General features: G+C 44.1%; 2 pseudogenes; one reads left to right on the top strand and one right to left on the bottom strand.

The window, feature by feature from the left end:
• Positions 1–572: 572 nt before the first annotated feature.
• LOC104665207 lies at positions 573–2,011 on the bottom strand (annotated as a pseudogene).
• Positions 2,012–6,003: 3,992 nt separating this feature from the next.
• LOC104665205 overlaps positions 6,004–21,175 on the top strand; it is a 29,291-nt pseudogene continuing 14,119 nt past the window's right edge.

The raw sequence follows: 21,175 nt of genomic DNA, 5'->3' as shown, positions 1-21,175 counted from the left end.
TAGTTTATTTTATGATTAGATGAATTAAAGTACATAAAGTGTTGGAATAGTGCCTGGCACATTAAATAAATCAGTTATTTAAACACCACCACCACCACGACAACCTCTTCTCCCTCTTTTTAATTTTTTTTTTTTAAACCCAAGCTGACTTTAATGGGAATTTAAAAAATTTTAAATGTATCTCTGGCAAAGAATAATGCAGGGGTAAGGATCTAGGCACAGTCTAACATCTCTCTGAGGCCTCCACACAGGCCCCTCAAACTGCACCCACTCTGACCATGTACCACTTTCCACAGACCTGGTCCCGCAGCTGTCCCTTCCTTTGGGGAAGTGGGGAAGGGATGGCTTTAGTGGGATGCAGAGTCCATCCCTCAGCCATGCCATCTGCCCCACTTCTTAGGACTTCCTGGGATTGACTGTCCTTCCCTTGACTCCCCCATCCCTCTGGTCCCCGGTCTCACATAACATGGCCCCTCCCACCCTCTGGCTTCTGCTGGTTCTAACCATTTTCTCTGATCCCTAGTGCCACCTCCCCCTGGTCCTCCTCAGCAACTTCAGCCTTGCCCTCCTTCTCAGGTAGGGACCTCTGACTTGACCCCAGTCCTGTCAGTTCCTACTCTAGAGAGCCCACAGTCCCAGCTCCCTGAGGTCCCACTCTCCTGGACCTGGCTGTACAGAGCTGAGTTGTGGCTTTTGCTGCTACTGCCAGTTGCAGTACTAGGTTCAGGGAAGGTTGGGCCCTGGGACTTGGGAGCAGGGAGGGTCTTTGTGCTCTGGGTGGGTGGCACAGCATAGTCATCAGGCAGGGTTGTAGGGGAGCTCATAGCTCTCCTGCTTCACCTGAGCTTGGCATCCCCATACATCCTTGGGCTCCTAAGGCAGATCATAAAGGCTCTGGGGAAGGGCTGGGACCAGGCCCTCAGGTTCAACATAGATGGGATCCTGTTTGGGGTCCATCAGCTTGGCCTTCAGCAACTGCTGCTGCTCATGTCCGTACAAGTCCCAATAGAGAGGTTTCTTCCATTGTACTCCCTCTCCTGCCCGAGCAAGGGTGCTGTCCAAGAAGTCTAAGTATAGGGAGTGCTGGGATGGGCCTGAAGCAATGCACAGGGAGTCTAAGGGCTCAGCATACAGGGCTGGGGGGCTGTCAAGAAGCTCTTGGGGGCCAGGTGGGAAGGAAACTTCCCCTTTGCCACCTCCCCTTCTTGGGAGTCAGCTCTGAGAACATTCTGACCCTGTCTGGCCTTTCCCTGGGTCTTCTGCCAGTGGATGGCAGTCTCACCTGCCTGGAAGATGTCATTTCCCTGTGCTGTCTGGAAGGTGGAGTTTCCAGGGCCCAGGAGGCAGCGGCGCTGGCCTCAAAAGAAAACATGACCTTGTCCCGGCCATAGCAATGCAACAGAGTATAGGGCCAGGACAGGACAGCTCCAGTATCTGACTCTGGGCCCCCATGGTCAGGAGAGTCACCCTCTCAGCCTCCAACCCTCAGCAAATAGAGGCATGCAGGCCACAGCGCTCAGCCGCCTCAGTCCTCTGCACCGTTACCCAGAATTGGGATCCTTCCCAGGTGGGGCTGCACAAGGAGTTCTCCAGCATCTTCAGGGCAGAAAGCTCAGGTGGGTTATTGGTAGGTTCCAGAATCCAGCTGCCTTTCCAAAAGGGGTTTTGGCAGTGTCTGCACCCAGGCTGCACTGGACAGCACATCAACAGCCAGCAGGTGCTAGTGCTGTGCAGTGTCCAGGCGGAAGGCAGTGGTGCTGGGCTCAGGGGGACTCTCCACAGCCACGGGGGCCAAACTCACACACTTCACCAGATGGATCACCTTGCAGTACAGGCAGCACGAGCACCCTCAGCTGCTCCCAGAGCTTGACCCCTTATGGTCAAAGAACTTGAGCCATGCTATGCCACAGGGACTGGCCAAGTAGAGCATGGCCCAGGTCTTCCTCCACCTCTTGGTCCCAAAGTGCTCACTCTGCAAAAAGAGTGGCCCTTCCATCACAGCTCCGTCCATGGCCCCCACCGGTTCCTTCCCCGCTTCTCCCTCTTATCAAGTGACTGACAGGTCACTTGGCACTGACAGATCCACACCAGACTCTATGGCACTGTCAGATCTATGGCACTGGCAGATCCACACCAGACTCTGGCCAGGCTCCCTCTGATCTGTTACTCCTGACACTTGCATATAGAACCCAGACACGATGTACCACAGCATCACCTTTACCTGAAAGATTTCAGAAGGCATCAGGGCCCTGCAGAGTTACCCAGCCTGATGCCTTCATTTTTGCAGACAAAGAGACCAAGGCCCAGCGAGGGATCCCATAGAAAGAGTAAAAGTAAAACCAATGAGCATGTGTCAGAGGAGGAGTCCCCCACAGAAGGAATGGCACGTAAGAGGATTCTTGGGGACAGATACAGTGGGGACAGCCCTGGATCTTCTGCTTTGGTCCCTGCTATAACATTAACTTAGTCTGTGAGCTCAGGCAGTGGAAGCGGATGAGGAAGGACCCCTGTCCTGGAGAACTCTTTCTGCCAGTGTTCATTTGGAGAGTGGTATCCTGGGGATTCCCAGGTGCCACCACCTTATTCTCACTTCTGACAGCAACACTGATCTTAGCCTCCCCTCAGAACTCTGCGCAAGAATGTCCTGGGCTCAGAATGTGGCCACCACGCTGGCTTCTTACTCCAGTGCACTCCTGTCAGCCCTCTGGGGGAGCACAAGGAGTAGCAGCTCTTCCCTACCATCGAAATGCATCTTTGTACCCTCCAAAACGATGTCTTCAGTCTCATTGTTATTCAATTATGATCAGAAGCCGAGCTTGATCAGACGTTCAATCTAACTTCTATTAAGTTATGAAACTCCTTTTCTTTTTTTTTTTTTGAGACGGAGTTTTTGCTCTTGCTGCCCAGGCTGCAATGGCACGATCTCGGCTCACTGCAACCTCTGCCTCCCGGGTTCAAGCGATTTTTCTGCCTCAGCCTCCTGAGTAGCTGGGATTACAGGCATGCGCCTCCATGCCCAGCTAATTTTGTATTTTTAGTAGAGATGGGGTTTCTCCATGTTGATCAGGCTGGTCTCAAACTCCTGACCTCGGGTATCTGCCCACCTCGGCCTTCCAAAGTGCTAGGATTACAGGCATGAGCCACTGCGCCCGGCCAAGTCGTGAAACTTCTCTATCAGTGAAAAGTTAACACATTGTCTGGTCCTGCTTAAGGACAAGAACTCCTTTTACCCCCCACCTATCTACCAACTTCATAAGCAGCCATATTTCAAGTCTCTATTCTCTGCTGCTGGGACTATTTGGTCCAGGGAGGGTGAGAAGCAAACACATATATTGTATATGACCCTGACCTTTCTATCAGAATCCATAGTCTTTTGCTCATCCCTCTGTTATGAGGACAACACTTGCTGACCATTCTCCCTACCAGTACCTTAGGTCACACAGTCTTCCTTTTTGTTCTTAGCTTCTAGCTTCTAGCATCAGGGCTTTCCAGGCCCCCAAATGGCCAGCCACCAGGGATCCCTGAAGAATGAGGAAAGGCCTTAATCCAGTTCTACAAATATTTTTTTTGAGTGTCCAATCCATGATGGACCCTCATGAGGCACTGGACACATGGGAATATGTTCATCTTGGATGCTTTCTTTCTTTCTTACTTTCTTCTTTTTTTTTTTTTTTTTTTTTTTTTTTTTTTTTTTTTTTTTGAGATGGAGTCTAGCTCTGTCACCTAGGCTGAAGTGCAATGGTAAAATCTCGGCTCACTGCAACCTCTGCCTCACTGGCTCAAGGGATTCTCCTACCTCAGCCTCCTGAGTAACCGGAATTACAGGCATGCGCCACCGTGCCTAGCTAATTTGTGTATTTTTTGTAGAGACAGGGTTTCACCATGTTGCCCAGGCTGGTCTTGAACTCCTGACCTCAGGTGATACACCCGCCTCAGCCTCCCAAAGTGCTGGGATTATAGGCATGAGCCACCGTGCTGGCGGGATGCTTTCTTTAAGGATTTCCCAGTCTGTTGGGCACATGGGAACTTATCTGGGAAGAGGGGGGATTTCTCTTCAGAATGTCTTAGTTGTTTGTGTAAGAGAATGGTACAGAGAAGTTTTGTTGATTCCTTTAAAAAGGGGAAAGAGAAAACAAAGTTTGACCCTACCAACTTTGCCATGCTCTGACAAGCTTATCCAGGTGATATAGTTTGGCTGTGTCCCCACCCAAATCTCATCTTGAATTGTAGCTCCCATAATTCCCATGTGTTATAGAGGGACCCAATTGGAGGTAATTGCATCACGGGGGTGGATATTTCCTGTGTTGTTCTTGTGGTGAATAGGTCTCTTGAATAGTCTCACGAGATCTGATGGTTTTATAAATGGGAGTTTCCCCTGCGCAAGCACTCCTGTCTACCGCAATGTGAGATGTGACTTTGTCCCTTATTTGCCTTCTGCCATGATTATGAGGACTGCCCAGCCATGTGCAACTGTGAGTCCATTAAACCTCTTTCCTGGCTGGGTGCAGTGGCTCATGCCTATAATCCCAGCACTTTGGGAGGCTGAGGCGGGTGGATCACCTGAGGTTAGGAGTTCCAGACCAGCTTGGCCAACATGGTGAAACCCCGTCTCTACTAAATATACAAAAATTAGCCGGGCATGGAGGTGCCCTGCCTGTAGTCCCGGCTACTCTGGAGCCTGAGGCAGGAGAATCGCTGGAACCTAGGAGGCGGAGGTTGCAGTGAGCTGAGATCATGGCACTGGACTCCAGCCTGGGTGACAGAGTCAGACCCCATCTCAAAAGAAAAAAAAAAAAGTTTTTTTCTTTTATAAATTATCCAATCTCAGATATGTCTTTATCAGCAGTGTGAGAACAGACTAATACACCAAGTTATTGTGCATGGGAAGGAACCTGCCAATAGGCTGCCATAGTGAACAATTATGGAGTGGTTATCCAGCACCATTCTTCCTTCTTGGGAACTGTTATCTCCATCTAGATGGCTCCCCAGGGACCATTGCTTTTACATAATCCTTCCCTCAGTCATAATTGGCCCAGGTGTGGACCCTTTTCAAAGATGGGTCAATAAAACCTTTCCTTACCATTTTTTCTTATTTGAACTTAGAAACAAGTCATTCTTTTGTTTTTTGTTTGTTTCTTTGTTTTTGCTTTTTAAGAAATAGAGTGGTTCTTAAAGACTGAAGTCTTTAAGACTTCACAGGCTGAAGTTCAGTGGCGCAATCATAGCTCATTGCAGCCTTGACTTCCTGTGTTCAAGGGATCCTCCCACCTCAGCCTCCCAAGTGGCTGGGACTATAGGTATGTCCCACCACAGCTAACTAATTAAAAAAAATTTTTTTTTCTGTAGAGTTGTGCTATATTGTCCAGGCTGGTCTCAAACTTCTGGGCTCAAGTGATCCTCCCGCCTTGGTCACCCAGTTCCCTGGGATTATAGGTGTGGACCACCATGCCTGGCCCAAGCCATTCTTTTTTGAATGGTGAAAGCTGTAAATATGAAAAACAGGAACTGTCTGCAAGCATATTCTCCATCATGAAGAGAAGAAAGGTGCTCTGCAGTGAAGAAAGCAGAAATAAAAAGTTGAAGCAAAAGATAAAGACAATTCTATTAGGATTTAAGTCTCTAGTTCCAGTTATTACTGAGACATCCTTGCTCTTTTTTGCAAATTAGTTGTTGAGCCCCTTATTGGATTTTATTACCCAATACAGTTTTCTTTATGTTTAATCTAGTTCACGTTGGATTTCTGTCACTTCCAAGCAAAGGAATCCCAATTTAAAAATCGGTACAAGGTATGGAGTGGTGCACATGGCAGAACCTAAAATATGGAACTGGCCCTGTTGATGTTGAGGGTGGGATCCAGTAAGAGTCCCTCCATCCTGAGTCTGGAAGTGAGCTGTTTGTTAAGTGACGACTGAAGCAGCTGGGGAAATGACTGCATGGTGTCTTTTAGAACAACCTCCCCTGTCTCTGCCCCGTGGTTGCAGCTTCAGAGGATTCAGTAGGAACATGGCAAAATATTGGAGCACATTGTCTACACTTGGCAACCCCAGGAAGATGCTTCCAGGGAGGGACAAGCACATGACTAGCAGCATGACAATTTGTAACTCTGGTGAGGCCTCCTCTGCCTGGGGCCGGCAATCCAACGTGGCTGCAGGAGAATAGTCATGTGCTTTGCAGACTGGCTGCAGGCAGATTCCGTGCACACCATAAAGTGAATGCATTGAATAAGAAAGGGGGACTGTCTGAAATGTGGATATCTGGGATGAGCTAGAGGAATCAGGGACCTGTGACTCTCCCAGTTCCCGCTTGGCACCCTGGCCTGACAGTAAGGGTCAACATTTGTGTTTCTTTTTTTGGCATCTGGCATCTGAAACCACTTCTAAGGTAGGGAAATTCCCCATCTAATAGATGCCAGATACTTGTTTTCTGAACTTCCCTCACAACCAGGGTGTAGACATTTGACCTTTTCTCAGCTGGTCCCATACACGGATCACAGACTAAGCTAAGAAATCTGTAGCTAAGGAAGTGAGGATTCAGAGACCCTCAAAACTCCCTCCAGGGACAATGGGCTTGTAGTAAGACCTAGTTCTAGAGGCAGCAGGGACCCTACAGAGCTTGCTCTTGGCAGCAGGAAGGGGCAGTGGTGGCAGCATTGTCCTCCTGGAGAAAACCCTGCGCTTAATTTAAGACATTGTTCTGGTTTCATGTATGGCTCTCTATCTGGTTCTCTAGTTCCTGTAATTCTCTGAGCTACCTAATATCTTTTATACAGTTAATAAATTTTTTTTTTGCTTAAATAAGATGGAGTTGGTTTTGTTGCTTATAACTAATGACTCTGACTAATATATAAATTGGTACTAGATTGATTGAAGGCATCAGACTTTCAGAGAAATAGCTGGAATCTAGGAATGGTTGTGTGGCCTGATGGGGACTAAAGGTAATGAAAATCCAGAGATGGGGTGGCACTTGGTGGCAAAATAGCTCATCCGCTTATTACTAGTGGTTACCTGGAATGAAGTGTCCATTGAGAAGACAGACTTGGGGGACTGTCTGACATGAGTCTGAAGGGAATGAGGAACAAATGGATTGTGAGGTGGTGTGGACAGCTTAAAGCGAGAATGAAAACATCAAAGTTTGCTCTCACTCTGTCCTGTGTGAGAACTAGAGCGTTGTTTGGAAGAGGGACATGCTGGAGTGGTTATGTATGAGAGAATTTGGATGACTGAGAGCTCTGAGCTTCTATGAGCTAGGGCTAGGTTGGATACCACCTAAGGGAAAATCCAAAATAACAATGGTATGAACAAAGTAATAGATTCTTCTTCTTCATTAAAAATAAATCTGTGGGTAGGGATTCCAGTGCTGGTGTGGCTATTCCATGGGCATTAGCGCCTCCTACTCCTTCCTTCTTTTTGTTTTCTCTTCCTAGAGTGTGGTTTCTATCTTCAAGCTTACCTAATGTTCTATGATAGCTGTTGGAGTTCCAACCATCACATCCACATTCTAGGAAGCCAGAATGACGAAGAAAGCAAGCAAAAAGTACATCTCTCAGTGAGACATATCCCTGTAAGGAAGCTCTTAGAGGCTCTGTGCAGCACTAATGTTTACTTCGTATTTGCCTGAATTTAGTCATATGAGCATATCAAAATGAAAGGGAGACTAGAAAAAGGCATGATTTTTAACTGGACACATTAGTATCCCAAATGAAATAGGGTCTTCATTGCTGAGCAATAAGGAGAGAATGGTTATCAGGCAGGGATGTTACCCATTGAGCATAACAATTACCCCACGACTTACTAGTGTAAAACAATACACATTTATTATGTAATAGATTCTGTGCATCTGGAATTTAGGAACAGCTTACCTGAGTACCCTTCTTCAGGGTCTCTTCCAAGGCTACAATCAAGGTGTCAGATCTGCAGTCTCAAATGAGGGCTTGGCTAAGGCCAGGTCTGCTTCTAAGCTCATGCACATGGCTCTTTTTAGGACTCAGTGCCTCAAGACCAATTGGACTGAATGGCTCTGTTTCTTATCAAATGTTGGCCAGAGGTCACCCTCAGTTTCTTGCACTGTGGACCTCCCCATCAGGACAAGCATGTTAGAAGGGTCAGAGGGAATGCCAGCAAGACAGAAGGCAGCCTTTTGTAACCTAATCTTGGAAATCACATCCTGTTATTTTTGCCATATTCTGCTCCTTAGAAGTAAATTACTAGCCAGGTGCAGCGGCTCGCATCTATAATCCCAGCACTTTGGGAAGCTGAGGCAGGAGGATTACTTGAGCTCAGGAGTTTGAGGTCCTGAGCAACATAGCAAGACACTGTCTCAACAGAAAGTATAAAAATTAGCCAGGCATGGTGGCATGCACCTGTAGTCCCAGCTATGCAGGAGGATCGCTTGAGCCCGGCAGTTCCAGGCTGCTAGTGAGCTATGATCACACTATTGCAACTCAGCCTGGGTGCACTTACCGAAGAGTCTGGATTCCATGTGTCAGTTCTAATAGCTGGGGGTAGTCTTAATAACATTTATTTATTTATTTAGAGACAGAGTATCATTCTGTCACTCAGGCTGGAGTGCAGTGGTGCGATCTAGGCTCACTGCAACCTCCGCTTCCCGGGTTCAAGTGATTTTCTTGCCTCAGCCTCCCAAGTAGTAGCTGGGATTACAAGCGTGCACCACCATGCCCGGCTAATATTTTTTTGTATTTTTAGTGGAGATGGGGTTTCACCATGTTTGCCAGGCTGGTCTCAAATTCCTGACCTCAAGAGATCCACTCGCCTTGGCCTCCCAAAGTGCTGGGATTACAGGCGTGAGCCGCCACACCCGGTCTAATGACTTTTTTAAAAAGGATGAGTTAATTGTTTTCTAGAGCCTATAATAACATTTTATTATTTACTTTATCACATATTCATCCACTTATTCTTCTGTCAATCCACTGTATTTTTTGAATGCATTTCAGAGTAAGTTTCAGACATCCATATGCTTGGTCTCTAAATACTTCAGTGTGCATATTATTATGTTGAAAAATTGTTGGCTTTAAGAAAGTGTTAGACCTTTTCCTAAAGGGTTGTGCCATTTTACACTTCTACCAATAATGTACGTGAATTCTTGTTTCATATCCTCTTGAACATTAAGTCGTGTCAGTCTTTTTAATTTTATTCATTCTGATGGATATGTATAGTGGATTTAATTGCTTTTTCAGTTGGTTGACTGAAACCCGAATTCCATGATGAAGTTAAATGAAATTGAGATGCCAAGAATCCTTTGGTAAAATGTGGAAGAAAGAATCCAAAGAATTAGGGAGATGGGAATTTGGTGTGGGTTTATAAGTGTAACTCATTCACTCCTAGCTCTGTCCCTTGGGAGGGCCCAGGGGACGTTCTCTTCACCAAGGCATTGAGAAATATATTTGTGAGAGTGGTGGTATCTTCAGAAAGTGCTGTAATAACCGGTTTCTGTAGGCCAGGGATATTGGGGGAAGACACTACAGATGAAACGGCCTCCCTGATTTCTTTTTTTTCTTTTCTTTTTTTTTTTCGAGACAGGATCTTGCTCTGTTGTCCAGGCTGGAAGTGCAACGGCCTGATCGTGGCTCACTGCAACCTCTGCCTCCTGGGCTCAAGTGATCCTCCTACCTCAGCCTCCCAAGTAGCTGGGACTGCAGGTGCATGCCACCATGCCCAGCTAATTAAATATATATATATATTTTCAGAGACAGGGTCTTGCTATGTTGCCCAGGCTTGCCTTGAGCTTCTGGTTTTAATCTGTCTTCCTGCCTCAGCCTCCCAAAGTGCTGAGATTGCAGGCACGAACCACCACTCACTGCGTAGGCGCCCTCATTTCCACCAGCATGATGGGACCCTAGGGTTGTGAGGGTGGGGTAGAGTACTTCACTGCCAGGGGCAAGCTGGGTGTGGTTACTCTGATTGCCAGCTGCTCTGAGTGGTCTGACCTGCAGAGATCTTTGCTGGTTGATCATTTTGAGATCACTGAGTCCCTAGGACTAAAGAATATGGGCAGTTCACTAAGATTCTAACTGACCTGTAAAACCCAAAGCTCTCTGGAACTGGTGAAAAGGACTCACTTAAGACAATAGAGTGGGGAATAATGGAGTTATGATCTCTCACTGAATTTCCTGTCCTGGGTTAGTTCACAGACTTAGAGCCTCATGAATGGGGTGAAGGCAAGTTTACTTGAGCAAGAAGGATTTATAAATACCTTTATATATATTCCTTTTTTGTTTTTTAAAGACAGAGTCTCACTCTGTCATCCAGGCTGGAGTGCAGTGGCATGAATTCTGGCTCACTGCAACCTCCGCCTCCCGGGTTCAAGCAATTCTCCTGCCTCAGCCTCCTGAGTAGCTGGCATTACAGGTGCCCGCCACCATGCCCAGCTAATTTTTGTGTTTTTAGTAGAAATGGGGCTTCACCATGTTGGCCAGGCTGGTTTAGAAATCCTGACGAATTGATGGGTGCTGACGAGTTGATGGGTGCAGCACACCAACATGGCACAAGTATACATATGTAACAAACCTGCACGTTATGCTCATGTACCCTAGAACTTAAAGTATAATAAAATAAAATAAAATAAAATAAAATAAAATAAAAAGAAATCCTGACCTCAAGTGATCTGCCCGCCTTGATCTCCCAAAGTGCCGGGATTACAGGTGTGAGCCAGGGCGCCTGGCCTCCCTTTGTATTCCTTATAGGCGTCCTCAGAAAGGCCTCTGGTCATTTTCCAGGATAACTATTGTGGGTTTAATTGTGTCTCCCCAAAAGATATATTGAAGTTCTGGTCCCCAGTACCTATGAAATAGGTGACCTTATTTGGAAATAGTTTATTTACAGATGCAGTCAGGTTAAGGTGAGGTCATACTGGTTTAGCCCTAATCCAGTGACAGTCTCCTTAGAAGTTTTGTTGTTGTTGTTGTTGTTGTTGTTTTTAACCTTATAAGAAGGGAGAAATTTGGACACAGAGGGAACACCATGTGAAGATGGAGAATAAATTTCTGTTGTTTCAGGCTACATAGTGTATAGTATTTTGTTATGGCAGCCCTAGGAAATGGATCCAGTAACTGTGACCTTGGGAGTATTGGACATTGGCTCTAATGCTAATCTTTGGAGTTGTAGTTGGCACAGTGATTAATGAATCACTCAAAGTGAATGAAGGCTTATGGAGTCAAGTGATAAATTGACTTTCGATTTTTTTCTGAGAGAGGGTCTTGCTATGTTGCCCAGGGTGGAGTGCAGTGGCATGATCATAGCCCACTACAGCCTCGAACTCCTGTACTGAAGCCAGCCTCTTGCCTCAGCCTCCTGATTAGCTGGAACTACAGGTGTGTGCCACCATGGCTGGCTACTGTTTTTTTTTTTTTTTTTTTTTTTTTTTCAATTTTTCTAAAGACGGGATCTCACCATGTTGTCTATTCTCGTCTCAAACTCCTGGGCTCAAGTGATCCTCCTGCCTTGGCCTCCCAAAGTGCTAGGATTACAGGTGTGAGCCACTGTGCCCAGCTGCAAATTTTGATTTTAGTGTACCTTACTGTCACCCCAGTTCTTAAACCCATTTTCCTATGATTTCTTTAGTTCCCGAGTGTATAGTTAGACTAGATATATTCAGCAAACAGCAGAATCCCCATGTTTCTTCAGTCCATGGAATATGGCCACTATGGTTGAAAGGGCCAAGCAAAAGCACTAAACCTTCCTCCCTATTGAAATTATAAACAAAGAGGAATAATGTCTTGCTGGGGGAAATGCGAGATTAGTGCAACCATCAAAGATCTGAAAATTTAGAAGTGAAAATTCTTGTTACTTAGCCATTTAATTTACCTGTTTGGCTCATGAAGAAGTCGGAAGGGCCTTTGAGAATGACGGTGGATGATTGAAAGGTTAAGACAGGTGATGACTCCAGTTGCATTGCTCTTGTAGATGTGGTTTTTCCACTAGAGCAAATCAACAGCGCCTCTGCCACCTGCAATAAAGTTATTAACTTGCAAATGTTTTTTCCCTATTTCAATAAGCAAAGAAAACCAGAGGTAATTTTGTTTATCCTGGCAGGGGCAGAAGTACATTTCCACTATTTTGCTTCAAGAACTGTGTCAGCTGTCTGCCTCTGTGCCACAATTTAGTACACAGGGACTTTGATAATCTTAAAGTCTCATAGCACATTACACTGGTGAACTATGATTATGATAAAGTGCTGATAAATCCTAAATAGCAGGAAGTACTGGGTACCCTGAATGCCTTAGTGAGTTGTTGTTGTCAGCGTTTTGGATTTAAGCCATTCTAGTAGGTGCATAGTGATATCTCATTTATTGTTTTAATTTGCAATTCCCTGATGACATATAATGTTGAGCATCTTTTCATGTATTTATTTGCTGTCTGCACGTATCCTTTGGTGAGGTGTCTGTTCCTATGTTTTGCTGATTTTTAAATCGGGTGATTGTTTCTTTATTGTTGAGTTTGAAAGGTTCTTGTATATTTTGGACACTAGTCCTTTATATGTGTTTTACAAAGATTTTATCCCAGTTCGTGGCTTGTCTTCATTCTCTCAAAAGCATCTTTTGCAGAATAGAAGCTTCTATTTTAGTAAAGTCTAACATATACTTCTTCTTTCATGAATTGTGCTTTTGGTGTTGTATTAAAAAAATCATCACCATCTTCATTTGTATAGTAGTAAGTAAACTTTAAAAATAGTAAAATAAATAAATAAATAAATAAATACGTAGAAAATCATCACCAAACCCAAGGTCATCTAGATTTTGTCTTATGTTATCTTCTAGGAGTTCCATAGTTTTGCTTTTTTTTTTTTTTTTTTTTTTTCTTGAGATGGAATCTTGCCCTGTCTCCAGGCTGGGGTGCAGTGGTGCGATCTTGGCTCACTGCAGCCTTCACCTGCCGGATTCAAGCAATTCTCCTGCCTCAGCCATCTGAGTAGCTGAGACTACAGTTGCATGCCACCACACCCAGCTAATTTTTGTATTTTGAGTAGAGACGGGGTTTCACCAAGTTAGCCAGGATGGTCTTGATCTCCTGACTCCATGATCCTCCCACCTCTGCCTCCCAAAGTGCTGGGATTACAGGTGTGAGCCACCTCGCCTGGCCTGCATTCTATTTTTAGGTCTGGTCCGTTTACATATATATTCTTTTCTTTTTCTTTTTCTTTTTTTTTTTTTTTGAGACAGAGTCTCATCTGTTGCCCAGAATGGAGTGCAGCGGTGTGATCTCGGCTCGCTGCAAGCTCCGCCTCCTGGGTTCAAGCGATTCTCGTGCCTCAGCCTCCCAAGTAGATGGATTACAGGTGTGTGCCACCACATCTGGCTAATATTTGTATTTTTAGTAGAGACAGGGTTTCACCATTTGCCCAGGCTGGTCTTGAACTCCTGGCCTCAAGTGATCTGCCCACCTTGGTTTCCCACCCACAGTGCTGGGATTAACAGGCGTGAATGAACCACAGCATCCAGCCTTGCAGGTATTATTTCTATTCCCATTTTAGGGATGAGAACAATTGAGTTGTAGAGGGGTTAGGTGATTTACATAATGTCTTAGGGGCTAGCAAATGGCAGAACTGGGATTTAATCCCACGCAGCATGTTCTTTCAGTATGAGGAAAGATACATCTTGATATGTAAATTTATTCTATATATTGACTTCCAATTATGAATGTTTTTCACTCACATCACCCAAGCCATAAGTTTTTCTCCCTCTAGTATCCCAATATGCCATATTTCACTAAGTCTAAGACATCATGGATTATAAGACACACCTTTATATACCACTAAGAAAGATAAAAATTACAAAAAAGCACAATGCTTTCTTATCATTTAGAATTTTTATCTTACATTTATTGAAAGAATTCTTTTAGACTTTAGATGTATAATTTGTTATATATCACTCTTATGCATGCATGCAATAAAAATAAAAGCAAATTAATTGGTAAAAGTATTTCTAAAACTCCTTTGCATTCAGAGTCCCACTTTTTTTTTTAATTTTTTGAGATGGAATCTCGTGCTGTCACCCAGGCTGGAGTGCAGTGGTGAGATCTCAGCTCACCACAACCTCTGCCTCACGGGTTCAAGTGATTCTCCTGCCTCAGCCTCCTAAGTAACTGGGATTACAGGTATGCGCCATCATGCCTGGCTAATTTTGTATTTTTAGTAGAGACGGGGTTTCTCCATGTTGGTCAGGCTGGTCTCGAACTCCCAACCTCAGGTGATCCGCCTGCCTTGGCCTCCCAAAGTGCCAGGATTACAGGCGTGAGCCACCGCTCCTGGTGTCCCATTTTTAAAAATTGTTATTTAAAAAATTTTTAAAAATTTTAAATAAAATAGAAATGGGGGCCTCACTCTGTTGCCCAGGCTGGTATCAAACTCCTGGGCTCAAGTGATCCTACTGCCTCAGCCTCCCAAAGTGTTAGGATTACAGGCGTGTGCCACCATGCCCAGCCCAGAGTCCCATTCTTTTTAATCATTTTTTAATCTCCAAGATGTTGTTGCCCATGCTTTTTTTTTTTTTTTTTCTTTTGAAACAAGGTCTCACTCTGTCACCCAGGCTGGAGTGCAGTGGCGCGATCTCTGCTTACTACAACCTCCTCTTCCTGGGCTCAAGCAATTCTCCTGCCTCAGCCTCCCGAGTAGCTGGGATTATAGGCATACACCACCATGCCCAGCTAATTTTTTTACATTTTTAGTGGAGATGGGGTTTCACCATGTTGGCCAGGCTAGGCTAGTCTCAAACTCTTGACCTCAGGTGATCCACCTGCCTCACCTTCCCAAAGTGCTGGGATTACAGGCATGAGCCACTGTGCCTAGCCATACTTTTTAGAACACAATATCCTACTTCATAATTTCAAGACTATTGGTGATACTCTTGAAAAAGAGAGATCCACTATTAACAGTGAGATTTTCTCCCAAACAACTAATATTCATTCTACAAGTTCTGATACTGCCACTTTCTTGATTTTATCAGAAGGTATGTGTGAAAACTTTCTAGACAACAAACAACACTCATATTCTTTCCTCGAATGGTCCTTAAGTGGACTAAAATGCTTAGGAGTGGCAGTTATCCAGTCATGCCACCAGGAATAACAATCCCATGTAGGCGTGGCAGTGGCATCTCTGCCATGGTCACTTCCTGGCTGACAGTGATTCTGATGGTTCTCGATTTCAGATGTTCAGATTTCAGTTTTGATAACACATGTATCTTGGGATCCATGAAACAAACAGTAGTTGTATACCAGTTTTGTCAAAATTTAGTTGTACTTTATGTCTTAATCAGGTAAATATATTTACTGTGATTATTTTAACTTCTTTGTACCAATTTTTGCTTTTCCTGGAATTAATAGTTGTGTTTTAAAAATTTGCTTAGTTTTCTAAGTTGCTATCATTATCCTCTTCTAAGGAATTGTAATACTTTAGAGATACTCTTTTCCACACAGTCAGACATATTAGGTCTTCTATCAGTCCCTTTTTTTTTCCTGGAGACTTCTCTTCTGGAGCTTTCTGAGGTCAGCTGGATTATTATTTCCAGTTCTTCACTTCCTCTGTGTTACAGAATGATACGCCCATGCTTTTTGCCATGAACTTTGCAGTATCTCCCATTAGAGTAGGGGGAGTATATTTCCCTGCTCCACTGATGGTGAGCATGGCCCTGTGACTTGCTTTGGGCCAAGAATGGTAATAGACACGAGAGGAGCAGAGGATAAAAATGTGCCTGTGTAACCTGGCTTGCTTCTTGAAGTTCTGCAGTTCACTATGACAAGTACAAGGCCTGGGTAGATGTTGGTTCAAGGAGAATGAGAAAACGTGGGGAAAAGACCTTAACAGGAACCTCATTCTAGAGCCAAGCCCAACTGGGTCCAGCTAGCTGTATTGACTGAACCCTCGTCAGAATGCAGAGTCATGAACATGAATCATCTTTGTTGTCTTAAGCCACCGAGATCTTGAGGTTTCCTCTTACTATGCTCGCCATCACTGGCCATCAGAGAAATGCAAATCAAAACCACAACGAGATACCATCTCACACCAGTTAGAATGGCAATCATTAAAAAGTCAAGAAACAACAGGTGCTGGAGAGGATGTGGAGAAATAGGAACACTTTTACACTGTTGGTGGGATTGTAAACTAGTTCAACCATTGTGGACAACAGTATGGCGATTCCTCAAGGATCTAGACCTAGAAATACCGTATGACCCAGCCATCCCATTACTGGGTATATACCCAAAGGAATACAAATCATGCTGCTATAAAGACACATGCACACATATGTTTATTGTGGCACTATTCACAATAGCAAAGACTTGGAATCAACCCAGATGTCCATCAGTGACAGACTGGATTAAGAAAATGTGGCACATATACACCATGGAATACTATGCAGCCATAAAAAAGGATGAGTTTGTGTCCTTTGTAGGGACATGGATGCAGCTGGAAACCATCATTCTGAGCAAACTATCGCAGAAAACCAAACACTGCATGTTCTCACTCATAGGTGGGAATTGAACAATGAGATCACCTGGACTCGGGAAGGGGAACATCACACACCGGGGCCTATTATGGGGAGGGGGCAGGGGGAAGGGATGACATTGGGAGTTATACCTGATATAAATGATGAATTGATGGGTGCTGACGAGTTGATGGGTGCAGCACACCAACATGGCACAGGTATACATATGTAACAAACCTGCACGTTGTGCACATGTACCCTAGAACTTAAAGTATAATAAAAAAATAAAAAATTAAAAAAATGATAATATTAAAAAAAAAAAGAAAAAGAAAACACTGACCAATTGATAGGGTTTGGCTCTGTGTCCCCACCCAAATCTCATCTGTAATCCCCAGGTGTCAAGGGAGGGAAGCAATTGGATTATGGGGAAGGTTTTCCCTCATGCTGTTCTCATGATAGTGAGTCTCATGAGATCCGATGGTTTTGTAAGTAGAATTTTCCTGTGCCCTCCCTCACTCCCTCCTGCTGCCTTGTGAAGAAGGTGCCTTTCTTCCCCTTCATGTTCTGCCATGATTGTAAGTTTCCTGAGGCCTTCCAGCCCTGTGGAACTGTAAGTCAATTAAGCTTCTTTCCTTTATAAATTACCAAGTCTCAGGTATTTCTTTATAGCAATGTGAAAACGAACTAATAAACCAATATAGCTTCTGCCTTCCTGCACCAATCTGGACTAGCAGTTGCTCTGCAGAGATGTTTTTCTGGGATATCTCTTTGCTTATCTCTTGGGTTGGGTCCCCCATTTATTGAATTCTGTGACTTCCTTCTTCTCAGTTTATTTCCTTGTTTTGATGAAGCCCATCTTCAAATAGCTTCCTGAGAATGGGTGCAATGGTAGGAATATTTTTTGAGATGCCAAATATCTAAACGTGTTCACTTTATTATCACATTTAATTCATAATTTGGCTAGGTGTGGATTTCTAGGTTGAAAGTAATTTTCTCTCAGAATTTTGAAGGCATTCCTATGTTGTGTTTCAACTTGCTTGTTGTTTTTGAGGAATGCATTATGATTTCCTATTCTTTGCATGTGATTTCTTGATATGGTTTGGCTCTGCGTCCCCACCCAAATCTCATCTCAAATTGTAATCCCCATGTGTCAAGGGAGGGTCCAGGTGAAGGTAATTGGATCATGGGAGTAGTTTCCCCCTTGCTGGTCTTGTGGAAATGAGTGAATTCTTAGGAGATCTGGTGGTTTTATAAGTGTTTGGTCATTTCTCCTGTGTTCCTTCTCTTTTCTGCTGCCTTGTGAAGAAGGTGCATGTTTCCCCTTCTCCTTCTGCCATGATTGTAAGTTTCCTGAGGCTCCCCAGCCATGTGGAACTGTGAGTCAATTCAACCTCTTTCCTTTATAAATTACCCAGTCTTGGGTAATTCTTTATAGCAGTGCGAAAACCAACTAATACACTTATTTTTCCTTTGGGAGTTTTTAGAATCTTCTTTATGTCCTGAGTATTCTGATATTTCCTCATGATATGGCTGGCTCAGAATCTATTTTCAACCACTGGGCATTCAGTGGATCTGAAAACTGATGTCTTTTAGTGATGAAAACATTTATTGTGCTATTTATTTGATAATATTCCCTCGCTCACTTAATCTCTTCTTTTTGAAGCACCTATCATGTGGATGTTGGACATCCTTAATTACTTTTCTAACTTTATATGTTCTCTTACATTTTCTGTTTATTTTGGTTCTGCATCTTGGGAGATTTTCTTAAGTTTATCTTCCAATTTTTTTTTGTTTTGTTTTGAGATGGAGTCTCACCGTGTCACCAGGCTGAAGTACAGTGGTGAGATCTCAGCTTACTGCAACTTCCACCTCCCGGGTTCAAGTGATTTTCCTGCCTCACCCTCCCCAGTAACTGGGACTACAGGCGCTCTCCACTACACCCAGCTAATTTTTGTATTTTTAGTAGAGACGAGGGTTCACCATGTTGGCCAGGATGGTCTCGATCTCTTGACCTCATGATCTGCCCGCCTTGGCCTCCCAGAGTGCTGGGGTTACAGGCGTGAGTCACTGTGTCCAGCCCCAGTTGTTTTATGGATTAAAAAAATTTAGCTAATATGTCTTAAAATTCTAAGTTACTTGATTCTGTTAGTGTTCCTTGAAAAAAAAAAAAAAAAAAAAAAAAAAAAAAGGCATATTGGCCAGGTGCAGCGGCTTATGCCTGTAATCCCAGCACTTTGGGAGACCAAGGTGGGCGGATTGCTTGAGGTCAGGAGTTCGAGACCAGCCCGGCCAATATGGCGAAACGCCATCTCTACTAAAAATACAAAAATTAGCCGGGTGTGGTGGCACATGCCTCCAATCCCAGCTACTGGGGAAGCTGAGGCCGGAGAATTGCTTGTACCCAGGAGGCAGAGGTTGCAGTGAGCTGAGATCATGCCACTGCTCTCCAGCCTGGGTGACAGAGCTAGACTCTGTCAAGAAAAAAAAAAAAAAAAAAAGGCATATTGTTTTTGTTTGATGGTCATATTATGTTTTCTTTTCTCTCTCTTGATAGTATAGATTTCAGGGGAAGGTTTCCTGTGTTGTTTCTGCTTCCTGTTAGTTTTCTTTTTCCTGGTTATATTTTTGGTCTTTCATGTTCAACCTTTCCTTACATGTCTGGTGACTCTCTTTTCCTTTCTTGTTTAAGAGTGTGGTACCACAAAGTTTCTCAGAAGTTCTGTGTGGGTGTGTCGAGTTTCTGAAATGTAGTTATTGTATGGTGATGGGATAGGGACTCAGCCATTTTGCTGGAGGATGTAAAATGTCCTATCTATAGCTCTTTTCTCTAGGATCATTCAATGTCTTCAGAGACAAATTTTCAGTGTTCTGCCCAGGAAGGAAATATGCCTGACTGCCACTGTGCTTGGAGCTTGTGCCAGAAGGGCTAGGATGTTACAGTAGGCTTGTTTTCAGTTCTCTGTTTTTGGCACAGCTCTTGCCTTTTGCTGTTCCTAGGTCCTGAGCCTGGAGGCTTTCAGGGTAGATTCATCCACAGGCTAAAGCTTTAGACTCCTGTGCCTGTGGAGAAGGCATCATCAGCTGACCAGAATGGAGGAAGAGACATGGAAATCTTAGAGCGTTTTAAAAATAAATGCTCCGGTCAGGCCTGCTGGCTCATGCCTGTAATCCCAGAACTTTGGGAGGCCAAGGCAGGTGACTTAACTTGGGGCCAGGAGCTTGAGACCAGCCTGGCCAACATGGTGAAACCCCATCTCTACCCAAAATACAAAAATTAGCCTGGCATGGTGGCCTGTGCCTACTCTGGAGGGTAAGGCAGGAGAATCGCTTGAACCCAGGAGGTGGAGATTGCAGTGAGCCGAGATTGCACCACTGCACTCCAGCCTGGACAACAGAGTGAGACCCTATCTCAAAAAATAAAAATAAAAAAATAAAAATAAACGTTCAATCCTTGCCCCTATTTTCAGCCCCATGTTGCATCCCACATTCTCAGAGCACCTGGTGCTTTGCGTTCCTGAACTCTTCTTGGGTTCTGTGTTATGAATCTATTCTTTCTTTTTGACATCCCCTCTGTAGTTATTGGGTATGCACCTTTCTTAGTTCTGCTGACTTCTCTATTCATTTTTCATATTTTCCATTTTTAAGAGCATGGAAGCATATTAGAGAGAAAAGACAACTTATAATTTCACTGACTAGATAATCCCCAATTAAATTACATGCACTGGCCAGATGATTAAAAATAAATATAGAAATAAAAAGTTGAAATGAAAAGTGAGAAGTATTCCTTTCCCTAGTCCCTGTCTCAAAAGGAAAACTTTGTGAACATTTCCTTGTTCAACATTTCCTTGTTCACAATTTCCTTGTTTAATTTCTTTTTTGTGTTTTTGAGACAGGATGTTTGCTCTGTCACCTAGGCTGGAGCACAGTGGTGCTATCACAGCTCACCACAGCCTCGACCTCCTGGGCTTAAGTAATCCTCTCACTTCAGCCTCCTGAGTAGCTGGGACAACAGGTGCACACCACCATGCCCAGCTAATTTTTGTATTTTTAGTAGAGATGGGCTTTCGCCATGTTGCCCTGGCTGATCTCAATCTCCTGGGCACAAGGGATCTGCCTGCCTGGTCTTACCAAAGTGCTCTGAATATAGGCGTAAGCCACTGTAACTGACTCTTGTTTAATTTCTTCTAGAAATTAAAAAACACAAAACCACCCTGTATCTATGTGTTTGTGCAGGTGCACGTATACAAAAAGGATAAAACCATACAGCTATATAGATAAAATTGTTTTAAAATCAGAGTCTCACTTTGTTACCCAGGCTGGAGTGCAGTGGCATAGTTTCAGCTCACTACAGCCTCCACCTCCCAGGTTAAAGTGATCCTCCCACCTTAGCCCCCCAAGTAGCTGACATTACAGGTGTACCACCATGCCCAGCTAATTTTTGTGTTTTTGTAGAGATGGGGCTTCCCTATGTTGCCCAGGTTGGTCTTGAACTCCTGAGCTCAAGTGATCTGCCCACTTTGGCCTCCCAAAATGCTAGGATTACAGGCATGAGCCACAGCACCTGGCATTAGATAAGATTTTTAATAGTATTCCTAGAGCTATTTCACTATTGGCACATGCAGATTCACCTTGTTCTCTTATTGGCTGCATCATACCATATTGTAATGGACATGCTGGTTTTGAAACAATATCTTGAGAGCACTGGGAAAACTGCAATTTAAAAGATTCCCTTTAGCAAATTCT

This window comes from Rhinopithecus roxellana, chromosome 15, assembly GCF_007565055.1.
Source record: "Rhinopithecus roxellana isolate Shanxi Qingling chromosome 15, ASM756505v1, whole genome shotgun sequence".
Taxonomy (NCBI): domain Eukaryota; kingdom Metazoa; phylum Chordata; class Mammalia; order Primates; family Cercopithecidae; genus Rhinopithecus; species Rhinopithecus roxellana.
This window is presented reverse-complemented; position numbering and strand designations above follow the sequence as displayed.